The sequence below is a fragment of the Pinus tabuliformis genome, chromosome 8 (assembly GCF_031772625.1).
Source record: "Pinus tabuliformis cultivar Carrire ecotype Pingquan chromosome 8, CPIR1, whole genome shotgun sequence".
Lineage (NCBI taxonomy): Eukaryota > Viridiplantae > Streptophyta > Pinopsida > Pinales > Pinaceae > Pinus > Pinus tabuliformis.
The window spans coordinates 600,876,854-600,890,077 of NC_142294.1; positions in this window are offsets into that span (position 1 = coordinate 600,876,854).

Below are 13,224 nucleotides of genomic sequence, written 5' to 3' on the forward strand. Positions count from 1 at the left end.
TTATGCTGCATGAAAGTGTTCATCCTCTCTATGTTCCTACAAATGAAAAATGGGAGGTTCATCATCCGCACCCTGGTAAAGTGCATGAGCAACCTGATGTGATAAGCATATAGGTGAGAGAACCTCCCCTCACAGCTGAAGTACTTCATGATCAACCTTATGAGTGGAGCATACTCATTTCTCAAATATCGGAATGGAAAGACTCTTGTGAGCTGCCTCAAACAACTGGCCTTAATGTAAGGCTCATAATATTGCCTATCCACCTTCTTCTTCTTATGCCACTGTTCTCCAACATTTGGTATGCCTGTTGCCACTAAGATAGTTTCAGGTGTCAATGTGAAGGTGACCCTGGCCAAGATAGACTGACCTTCATGTAGGTGAAGCACAAAAAGACGGGCCAACTCATGATGAACTCTAACGTTAGCCACCCTTTGACAAAATTCAAAACATGCTAGTTGCTGGAAACATGACATAGCAAGAGGGCATGCCTGCAATTCAGTGAGGGTGTTTGGCTCATCCCTAACATGTTTGCCACTCTTGTGATGTCTCCTGGGAGCCTATTCTCCTGAAGTTGTATCACTGTGAGTTTCCACCTCATACTTTGATGAACCCTCAGATGCCATGACTGTTGTTTATGCACTGTACTTAGGCTGCCCTTTGATGATGGTGAAGCTGGGTGTTGTTTTTGTGATATCTTCCACCAAGGGGAACAATGAAACAAAGGGAGTATTAGGAGGGAAGTAATGTGTTGGGAATAGGGGTTATGGGGAGAAGTTTGTTTGGGGATATGTAGGGGGTTTGGGGTATTTAATAGGGTAGGGTTTTGGAGTTTTGACGAGGTAGGGTTTGGGGTTTGTATTGACCAAATATTGGAGGGGATAAGGAGTATGAGTTTGGTATTATTTTAGGGTAGCGAAAATAGGAAACAATGGCATAGGGGGGATGGTAAGAAAGGGAAATGGAACCTTGGCATCAACACCACACTTATACAACCCTAGCAACAATGACTTTTTGGCATTTTCTTGTGGTTGGTTTTATGAGTTTTTGTTGCATTCAATCATAGGCATAAAACCACCATATCATTTATGAACTTTGATAAACAAGTGATGTTATAGAGCCTACCTTGCAATTTGGCGGGCTTCACAAAAGATTTGAGGAAGTTTGGCAAGGTTCTGAGCGCTTTGTCTATGTGCGCCATGCGCAAAACCCAGTACGCCACGCCCTGGGTGTGCACCGTGCCAGTTAGAAAAATACACTGTGGGCCGGCTCTGTGTGCACCGCGCCCCTGTCTATATGCGTCGCGCCCTGAAAACTGCCTCCAACCTTGTTCCAAACACACACGATGCACACTCAAAGACTTTGCAATGTTTCCCTATGCACTTGCTTTGCACAATGACTTTGATTTTGGTGGAAACTTGTTTATAAAGACTTGGAAGTGATGGGTTAAATTTTTTCTTCTCCAAAACCCATTTTTCTAATGTTATGTTTTGACCCTTTTTCACTGACTTAAAGCAACACTGATTTTCACTTTCCCTTTGAAATTTTAGCTCAAATGATGAAATTTTAGGCACTTTTTGCAGGGATTGCATGACAGGACATTTGGCCATGGAAAACATGACTGCATCTGAAGAAATCAATTGGCGACCTTTTGAAAATTTTATCACAAATGACACTGTTTGACTTTTATTCAAAACAGAGTTTTGAAGAACAGTCGAAGTTTATCAATATGACGATGAAACTCTCTGAATCATTACTTTGTAAGGGCATCACTCTGGCCTGCATGGCTTTACTGGACATATTTAAAGACCAAATTGATTAATCCCTAGACCTAATGATCGAAAATGACTTTTGTCCATTAAAGGACCAGACCTTGACTGTCATGGACTTTAGTGATCATTGACCAAAGACCTAAGCCAGCAGGAGCCAGACATGAGGGGAAATGACTAGCATGACCTTTTCCGTCAGATTATGGCATGCCCCTAGCGGAATGTAGCTGAATGAATGGAGCGGGACTCCTAAAAAATGAAATGCATAAAGAGTTTTGATCTCTTACGGAGGACTGACCAGACCGACTCTAACATTTATCATCAAGCCGGTTATAAAATAGTTGAAATTCCACTACCTAGAGCCACCCCTGCATCTACTTCTGTTGCAATTAAACAAGAACGCCCTGCTGTCACACAAGAACCAGCAAGGCCTTCAAATATTTTTGAAAAAGAGGTTAAACCACAAATGCCTCGGCCTACTGTGATTGTTAAAACTGAAATTCCTGTACTTCAGTCTACAAAAATGTGTTTATTTAGACTGAACCCCAGCCTACAAAGACTGTCTTCACTCAGACCAGCAGCACTCAAGCACAAAAGGATAAATGGAAGAAGGAATATGTTATGTCACAAGAGAGGATCTTGCAGGAGCACAAATCATCATGGAAAAATCATATATATGCAAATTGGGATGTTTTGGAACAGTCTTGTGCTCAGAACAAGGAGAATAAAGAATTAAAAACTATATTGCTCCTCATGTTTAATTTGGTTCAAAGATTACTGGCCACCAGGAAACCATCCTCCAATTACTCTCTTTTTCTTGCAGAACGCTTAGCGTTCTTCCAAATAAAGGCAATAAGAGATGGCAGACCTCATGAGGTATCTGCATCTGAACAGTTTGTGAAAAATTTCACAGAAGCATCTACCAATGAACAAAACTTACTCTATAAATTGTGCCTCCATAATGAAGCCATCCCTGAGGATAGGAAGCTCAATCTAAACCCTCTGGTTGGTGACATTCAGATTAGGGTCTTTGTCTCTTTCCTTGCCAATCAGCTCACGTGGCAGAATGCCTTTCTTTCAGCAAGGCACAATGAAGATAATCATCTTCTGTGGATTCGATTCGAGCCACACAATGCTGCCATTTTCGTTGCTGAATATCGTCAGTTTTTGAAGGAACTAGGAATCAATGAACACATCAGACAGTTACAAGCAGCAGTCTTAAAAGACTACCAACATTATGTTAAAGCTAAGGGAGCTCTTTCCTTACAAGCAAACAACTTATTTTGGCAACAGTCTTCTAAGGAGAGGCAGGAGTATCATCCCTTTTGTTCCTAATGTTGAAGCAGCAATTCCATGGGTACAAGAGTATAGGGCTCATTACAGGTTGTCCAAAAAGGAGGAAGCAGCAGCATGGAAGAGATTACATAATGTTTATGGCTTCAGAGATCTGGCTGATAACACCTCCTATACTTACTGCCTAAGTAATTTGCACTGCAAGGCCCAGTACTCGGACTCAGATTCAGAGTAAAGTTGCATGAGGACATGCAACCCTTTCATTTGGGGGGGATGTTAGGACCTCACATTGTCCCTTTTTGACCATACATTTTGCTATTATGTCATCCTTTTTCAACCTATATTTAAAGTCCATGTTGTTGCTTTAATCCACTTTTCCCAAAGGTATACAATATTTCTTCTCATTACTATACATTTAATTTATTTTACATATAATTACATTACTTTCGTAGTTAATTGTTGAATCGGATAGTTGTTGAAACAGTTATCATTGCAGTTTACGTTGCTGAAATAGCCTGGAGACTGCAGGGTTATCATTATAGGTTATGTTGTTGTAACAATTAGAACATTGCGCAAATCTCGTTGCTGAAGCAGCGGTGATTTGCATTCTAGATTCAACAGCAACAAAAGAAGATCATCGAAAGAGCTGTTACATTGGCTGTAATGACCACACTCCAAAGTCAGCATTACCATAACCATTGTAACAGCATTTTGTTAATGGGAAACTGATTTCCCTATTTTGGCATATTGGGTTAAAGATAGGACTTACAATGTAATCAATTGTAATAGATGTCTCCTCTTTAAAAAGAGGATACATCTACATTAGAAGGGGACGGACAGACTGCGGAAAGGTCTAGCTGAAGGAAAGGAGCTGGAATCTTTTTGTAACATGACATATTGATGGATGAATAAAATATTGTTTTGAACATTTCTTTCTAGTTCTCATTTCCTGGGGAATCTTGTGAGAAGGACAGGGCCCACCTTCATCACAAGATTCACCCATTATATTTCTGCAATGTGTTAAGTGTGTTTTCTATCCATACCTTGTTAAAAGCTATGTTTATTGAATGTTGCTTATGTATTATTACTGAACTCTGTTTGATTGCTACATTACTTTTTCGAATTTATCTACAGTTAATTTGTGAATTGGCAAGCATGGTAATCAGAAATAGGTGTTGAAGATTCCTGTTTAGGGAATAGGGTCCTGCTCTGTTACAGCATAGCTAGTGCTTTCCTTTGTGGATTGATTCCTTCCATTAGATTGCTCTTTTGATAAATTAAGCATTCTTTGGTGATTGTTTTCAATAGATTGTTTTTGCTGTAACTCAGAGTAGAACTTCAATTTTCTTAGAGCAAGGTGTGATTAAGTATATTTTTTACTACAACTTTTACTGCTTTTAAGGTTGAGCACATACAATGTGTAGTTGCCTTTGAAATAAACGAACTTCCTTGGGTTGACAATTTATGTAGCACTTAGTTGTTTGAATTAATAAGCAATTAAAGTGACCAACACCAACGTTGCCTTATTTATATTATTATCCACAACTCCTTGTGCTTCCCATACGGCCTTTACCACGAACCAAAATTGGTCTGAATCTTCATGTCCTACTCCTCTGAATACCGACAATTTTATCATGCTCACCATATTGAACTGTGGTGGTGGCAGAGGTGGTGTGGGCGGAGATGGAGGTGACAGTGGTTAGACTAGTGGCGGTGTATGTGGGGGTGGTATGCGCAGAATTCGTTGCCTTATCAGACTAATCACGCTTCTCGGTGAAACTTTTTCTAGATCTTCTTCACTTTCCCACTGCGGCGAAATCAAGGGATTGTTTTTCTATCTCTGCGCTACCTTCGTTTCTATAGATCCTCGCACTTCACGTAGTCCCAAACATTAATTTATTTGCATAGCCTGCTTTTCACACGATAGTATTTTAATCCAAGTGTTCAATGATTTAATGTACTTACCTCGTGGTCCTTGAGGAAGCGTCGTTCTGCCTTGTTGTAGCTGACATTCGTATCTATTGTGAACTCAGTGATAAACCCCCCGATAATTTGATCGAGCCAATGGTCCATGGTGCGCGTGATCTTCTCTTCCGATGCTTCTAGTCTGCACACTAATTCTGGAGTCCACACAATTGGTTTGTCGAGCCTACACCTTCCCTGACTGTCTGCTAGCTTTGCGATCCACTCATATAACTCAAAGGGAAAGGATGCAAAGAAAATTTCATGGATTTCCATATATAAGTAGCACTCTAACCATTGTTCCTTTGATACTCGCAGATTCCTATTTTCCTGCACCACGAACTCGTGAATCTTTCTATCCAACCACCCTTAAATTTCTTTCTTCGCCGGATTCTAGCGACACGACATCAGACATCCCTTATGCAGATCCTGGTCCCGGCAACAGAACCATTTGTTGGCTTGTTAGGGCCTGACCCAGGTTCAGAGGTGATTTAGCCAAAAGAATCCCGGTACTACTCGCCCTTTCAGAAACAATCCATGGAGCGTGGACTAAGGTCTCACCTAAAGTAGTATAGGAGGGTGCTAGAACCAGGTTTCCACACCCTGGAGATGTCTGATGTTTTCTAGTGGTTCGCGGTTCGACCCTGCATGCATGTCGCTACGCGCACTTACCCATATCTCGCAGCTTGAGATGTTACCTTCGTGCAGCCCTAGCCGAATAATGTTATTACCCAAATCCTTATTAGTTGATTAACTTAGCGTATCTATATGCTTTCATTTATACTTACCAATATTCACCATTCATACAACAGCGCACAGTAAATAAACAGTATAATTGTAATTGATATCAAACATGTAATAACATAAGAACAGATACACAGAATTCAGATAAACTTCTCTTCATTATTCTTCTTCCTTGGTTACAGACTCGACTCCGTCTTGTGCACTTAGCTGTAGAGGTTCGTGCACTCAGCTGCGGACTCTACTAGGCCTCTATGCACTCAGCTGCAGAGCCTCTTCCTACTACTACGACCCAAGACACTAGACTCTTGCTCTATTCTCTCTATCTGTTTGAATCCATCCACTAGTTACCTTTTCTTCATTCTTTACAACTTAGAGCCTCAATCTATTTATACAATCCCATGGTCCGGTAGGTTGACACTACATTCAAAACTTAAGGCAGACAACCCTATGACTCTAACATACAATTTGCACTCTGCACCTGCAATTCACGAAGTTTTTACAATAATATTACTCAAAACTTGGGCTTTGAGCCCCAAACCATGCTGTGGGGGGATTCCATGCCCAACAAGGACTACGCAATGTGCAGTTCAGGAAGGTCGGATGAGGCTACGTTGCTGGGAATTTTCTGAAATTTGGCTAAGCGTGGGATCAGTGAAACTGATGTGAATAGTCATACTAGGATTTGACTGTGATCACACATAGAATATTTGATGACAAAACATAGATCATCTGAAACACATTAACAACATAAGTCCCTCGGTGCGATAACCTTTACACAAATTACGACAAGTATGACACTAAAGATACACTTTATGACGACCATGACGACACTTGTGCGACAATGCTTAAAACTTTGGAAATGAGTGCTACATAGGTTTACATGGTAATATCGACTCATTTACACAAGTATAATCTCTTTAAACCACCAAATCATGCTTATATACATTATGCAACACTTAGCATGCTAAAACATGACAAGTTCTAAAGTGTGAACGACACTTGCGATATGCAAACAACAGTGAAATAAACACATGCCAAACTGAGAATAACATTAAAATGACACTAATTAGAGTGAAAGAAAGAAAATGTGACAATCGAAAACATGAAAATGACATTCACAAAAATAAAGGTGTGTGAAAACGACATTTTATAAAATTCACCGAAATAAAAATACAAATGCAAATAGAAGTGAGAAATTGTCAATTTCATTGCGCACTGACTGTCAACATGGATTTGACATCTCACGGGCATAGTCTTGATGGACTGTGATATGCTTGTTCAAGCTTGCGTAAACTAATTCTCTCATGAACTTGTTGCGGACTGAGCATGTTTGAGAAAGTACCCTCGATACTTCCAATCCAAGAAGGGAGCTCAAAAGAATAAACTATCCAAGAAGTGACTATGAAACGACTGATCGCAAGATCAGCAATAGGCTTCAGAATTCAAGTGTAGGAAAAAATTTGGAGGTTGTTCATCGCAACGAAAATAGATTTTTGCAAAGCACATGTTGAGATATATCAAGGGGGGAATAATGCATGGATTATGGTATAGACAAATTGATGAGTTGAAGCTTGAGGGATTCACTGATGTACATTGGGAAGGGAGCTCTACAAACAGGAAGAGCACATCAGGATACATGTTCAGTGTTGGATCAACAACTATTTCTTGGTTTAGCTTGAAGTAGAGATTAGTTGCATTGAGTTCAATGATAATGAGTACATGGCTGCCAGTTTGGTGTGGTATGAAGATATTTGGTTGAGGAAGCTTCTCATGGGCTGATTCAAGAAAGAGTTGGAGCCTACAGTGATACATTGTGACAATCAAAGTAGTATCAAGATATCTGAAATTCTAGTATTTCATTATCACTCCAAACACATCAACATACATTATCACCACATTAGATATATTATTCAAAGAGTTGTCATTACACTAAAATACGTACCAACAAAGGAGAAGACAACAGACACTCTAACCAAGGTTTTGTCAGTGACTATATTTGTTTACCTCAAAAAGAAGTTGGGTGTAGTGTAGAACACCTTCCTCTCTAAGAGGGAGTGTTGATTATAGTAGATAAGACATTTTCTTGTCTAAGTACCAACACTACCAAAAGAATAGAGAACTACAACTTTGGCATAATATAAATTTATTTAACTATTTCCTAAAGCTAGACTTAGGAAAAAAAAAAAAAATCCTAATTTAAATTATGATTTAATATTAACCATTGATCATGGTTTCATCTCAGTCATTGAGAAGGAGATTACAGTTTAGATCAAAACTATAGGAGGAGATAAAAGCAAGTTAGTGGCAATTTAGTTGAGCACAAGCAGGTGTGAGAACGCAGCAAACGGATGGTTGAGAGTTCAACAATTCATAGAGGTTCAACTTCTAGAAGAGATTCAAATCAAGTAAAGGTAGAATTTCCTTAGCTCTAAGATTAGTTGCGTAGATCCAGTTCACATGTGTGCATTGGAGGAGAGCATTTGTGCTCGCAGGTGTGAGCAGACAGGCAAATCTGCACAGACTTTTGGCAAATAGAGGAGGCAGTGGTTATATTGATTTATGATGAAGGATTGATTATTTTTATTTATGTGATAAACTAGGAAGTTTCTCCCTTGTTGTAATTCTTAGAAGAAAATATTTTACCACAGAAGAATAATAAAATACACACATCGTATCTTGTGTTCTATCGTTGATGTGTTTGTATTCTAGTTTATTTTCTACTATGCATACTAAGTTAAAAAAATCAATTTGTTTGTGATTTATGTTTCCAAAATATCAACAGTTTTTATTTTTGGTTTTTACATAGAAAAGTATGAATCAATTTACTAGGTTTCAAGGAAATGTAATAGAAAAACAATAGCAAGAGACAAAATCCAATCATCTTAATTAATTTTTAATGTTAACATTTGTTTTTCCCAACAAACCTCAATTGAGAAATTGGAGACTCCAAATGTATTACTGTCATGTGGCACCTATTTACCTCCTAGATTTGATGATTAACAATTGACATCTTAATTATGCAAAGTTAATTTCATTGTTGGAAACTACCACCTAGAGAACCTATGTTGATTCCTTCACATGGAACAAACCAACACTATTATACTTATGGCTGTCACATTTACATATATTTTCATGTGTCTTTGCAACTTTGTCACCCTTCATGATTTGTTTTCATCATGGCATGCCACATTGAAGAAAAGTTCTAGATAAGGCTAAATGATGGCAATATCAACTACCCTTGGTTCATTAACCTTATATATTGATATGTATTCTCTTCCCTTTTCATTGCCCTATATATCATGAAAACTCCTCCTATCCCAATTCATGCTTCATATCTGTCATCATTATAGGCTCACTCCAACTCACCTACCACAATGCACATGTGCCTTCTTTCCTTTTTTCCTCCATCTCACAACTATTTCATATGGCCCTCCTACCCCATCAATTTGATGGTCCACCTTCATATTTAATCTATAAATGTTAACCTTACCTTAGCTCAATCATGAGCTTCTCTAAACTTAATGAGATGTTGCTAAAACTACTTTGTGATCTCTATATGATCTTTTTTAACATAACATTAGAGAAATTTTTATGTTTAAAATGGGTCTCCTAAGGAATATTATAAAATAATAGTGGAAATAATAAAAAAAGAATAGATTACCTCATCAATTTTTTGAGGGGGGGAAAGACTATCTTTTCAACTCGTATTTTCAACTTATCTCCCTACGATTTTGCTCAAATTTCAAACATGAGCACTCGTTGGATGCTTAATTTAATTTTTCTTCCAAGGAGTACCTATGTTGCATACTTTCGATGGACCATACTACACGAAAATGCGAAAGTATGTGAAAATATGATTTGAAAATGTAGTTTTTTTATTTTTTTAATTATTTTTATCATTTTACATTTTTACTCCAAAAATGGCGAATCACCATCCATAGTTGACATTATCATATTGAATCCTATTGGTTCTTATAATGTTGATTTTGTTATACATTTTTATTTTGAAACTCATTTTTTACCTCAAATCTTTTCTAATGTAGCATGTCTTCATGTGGCTCAAGACACCTTTGTACATGTTTTGATGATCCTTAATAACTTAGTCTTTCTCTCCGCATAATGGTTTATTATCTCAAAGCTACTTCTTTGATGTAATTTTTAGGAATATAAGGATTCAATCCCAATTGCACTTAGTTTATTGTTTCACTTGTTTATATGTTTATTTAACATCAATATTAACATATGAAATTTTCCTTACTTTAAAAAAAATAGATTTAATTTATTGTTTCACTTGTTTATATGTTTATTTAACATCAATATTAACATATGAAATTTTCCTTACTTAAAAAATAGATTTCTCTTTAATTAAGTGGAAATTCATTATTTTCATTGAATATTTCAAAAAAAACATTTTTACTCTAAATTGAAAGCAATTTACACATTTATTTTTTAATATATATTAGAATACTAACCTATTACAAAAAATTCATAACAAAACCATATACAAAAACCATACCATTTAACTATATTTACTTTAATTTTTTTTAAATTTAAATATATTTTATTTTCGTGCTTCAAAGATATATAATACATTTTCTACCATCTATAAAATTATTATAACAACGAAAAGTGTATATCTAAGTAAAAAGTACTTCCACTAACTCATTGAGAAAAGAAAAGATAAAATTGCTATGCATTTAAAAGATTTCACATAATCTTACAAACCTACAAAAATTTTAAATATAATTATAAGTTACTCAATTAACCTATTATTAATAAATTAATGTTGTGAACTATAATTACATGGGATTCCATTTTTAATATATGAATAAATGTAATCAATAACCATCAGCTTGTCTTAATCATTGAGATTGTTAACCAAACATATTTTGTCGTGTTGATAAACGAAAAAAATGAGATTGTAAACTAATTATGTTGTGTGGCGTCGTTGTTTCTAGACAATGAAATGCAAGAATTAAAGAAATAAATCCCTGTCCCCGATTTGGAGACCATTAAAAGTATTGAATGATGTTATAGTTTTACGATGGTGAATTTACATGGTCTAAGAAATGCTCCCATATGTCCATGGTTTAAAAGTTTAAGAAATGTATTTTGATGGTTGGCATTTTTTTTTTAAGATTAATAATATTTTTTATCACTAATATTAAGAAGATTAGGATGATTTAAAGATGGTTTTATATGATTGTTTTATTTATATGATAATATGATTGCATTTATCTAAACAATTTTGGTGATTGGCATTTTTTTTTTTTAAGATTAATAATATCCTCCGTTACTAATATTAAGAAGTTTAAGATGATTTAAAGATGGTTTTATATGATTGTTTAATTTATACGATAATATGATTGTATTTATCTCAACAATTTTGGTGGTTGTCAAATTTTTTTCTTTTTTAAGATTAATAATATCTTCCATCATCAATATTAGGAAGTTTAGGATGATTTAAAGATGGTTTTATATGATTGTTTTATTTATATGATAATATGATTGCATTTATCTCAACAATTTTGGTGGTTGACATATATATTTTTTTTAAGATTAATAATATCTTCCATCACCGATATTAGGAAGTTTAGGATGATTTAAAGATGGTTTTATATGATGGCTTTGTATGATTGTTTTATTTATATGATAATATGATTTCATTTATCTCAACAATCTTGGTGAGAGATAATTTTTTTTATTATTTTTATTATGTTTGTTTAGAAATCAATTTGCTAAATGTTTTTTTATTATATTTTCTATATAAACCAATTTGTTAGATAAAATAGTGATCTAGTTAAAATTGTTGAATGTTATTTTCTATTACAACAAAAAATTCAACTAATTCGCTATTATGCTTTTAAAAAAATTACAAATATAGAATTCAAATGGAAATTACAAATTTTAGCCCACTAAAATTTTAAATATGGGTAGTAAGAATTTAATTATAGATAGAAAAAATTGCATGTATTGTTATGACATCTTATCGTAACTCTTACATGACACGTATATACAAAATCTATTAATGCCACAAAACATAAACTATTAGTAACCTATTATTTTTTCCACAAAAATCAATTAACCTACATGTAGGTATATTGAAAATATTAAAGTTATGATTATGAACATTTAATATTGATTAAGAAATGCATTAATTTCTTTTTAACTAGGTTTAGGTTTTTTCTTTAATGTTCATAAGCCAACATTTTCCAAAGAAAAAAATAAACGAATTTCACCTCTTGTAATTAATTTTCCATGTTAAAAGATGCTTTCCTAAAAAACCTCAATTCAGATATTGGAGGCTCCAAATGTAATAATAGCACATGATGCTAGTTGAAAATTAGTAATTGTCATTTTAATTATGCAAAGTTATTCTCATTGAGTTGGAAACCACCACCTTGAGAATCTATGTTGATTTCTTCACGTGGACCAAACCAACACTATTCTACTTATCATTATCACTTTTACATTGATTGTCATGTGCCTTTTGGAACCTTTTCATCCCTTATGATTGTGTGTTTGAGCATGTCCTGCCACATTGAAGAAAAGTACTAGAAAAGATTAAATCATGACAAGTCCAAATGCCCTTGCTTCATTAACCTTGTATATTGATATATGTTATTTTCCTTTCTATCATCTTATACATCTTGCAACCTCATCCTCTCCCAATTAGTGCTTCCCATGCCTACCACAATGCCTACATGTCTTTTTCTTGTTTCCCTCCATGTTACAACCATTTTATATGGGACTCTAGTCCCATGAATTTGATGGTCCACCTTCATTATCTACTCTATAAATGTTAACTTTTCTATAACTTAATCATAACTTCCTCTAGCCTTAATGAAATGTTGCTAAAATTAATTTTTGATCTCCCCATAGATTTTACTTAACCTTGTAAGTCTTTGTGTGACCTAATACACCTTTTTATATGTTTTGGTGATCCTTAACAACTTAGTCTTTCTCTTAGCATAATGGTTAGCATCTCAAGACTACTTTGATGTTATTCCTAGGAATTTAAGGATTCAATCTCTATTGTAGTTCATATTTTCACTTATTTACAAATTTATTTGACATCAAAATTGTCATGAATTTAAAATATTTCTTAATTTAAAAAAAAATTAGATTTATTTTTAATTTGATCATCTTTTCACTTATTTACAAATTCATTTGACATCAAAATTGTCATGAATTTAAAATATTTCTTAATTTAAAAAAAAAAAAAAAAATATTTTTAATTTGATTATAATTAAGTAGAATTTTATCTATTTCCATTAGATATTTTCCACCGACAAAAATCATTTTCATTCCGAATTAAATGCAATTCACAAAATTACTTATGCATAATGCAATACCAACATATTACAAAAAGATTCATATTACGAATTAGGAGGGGATTGACGATAGCGAAGAGACAATATTAGAATTATGGATTCTCCGAAAATCGAGAAGAGAAGAT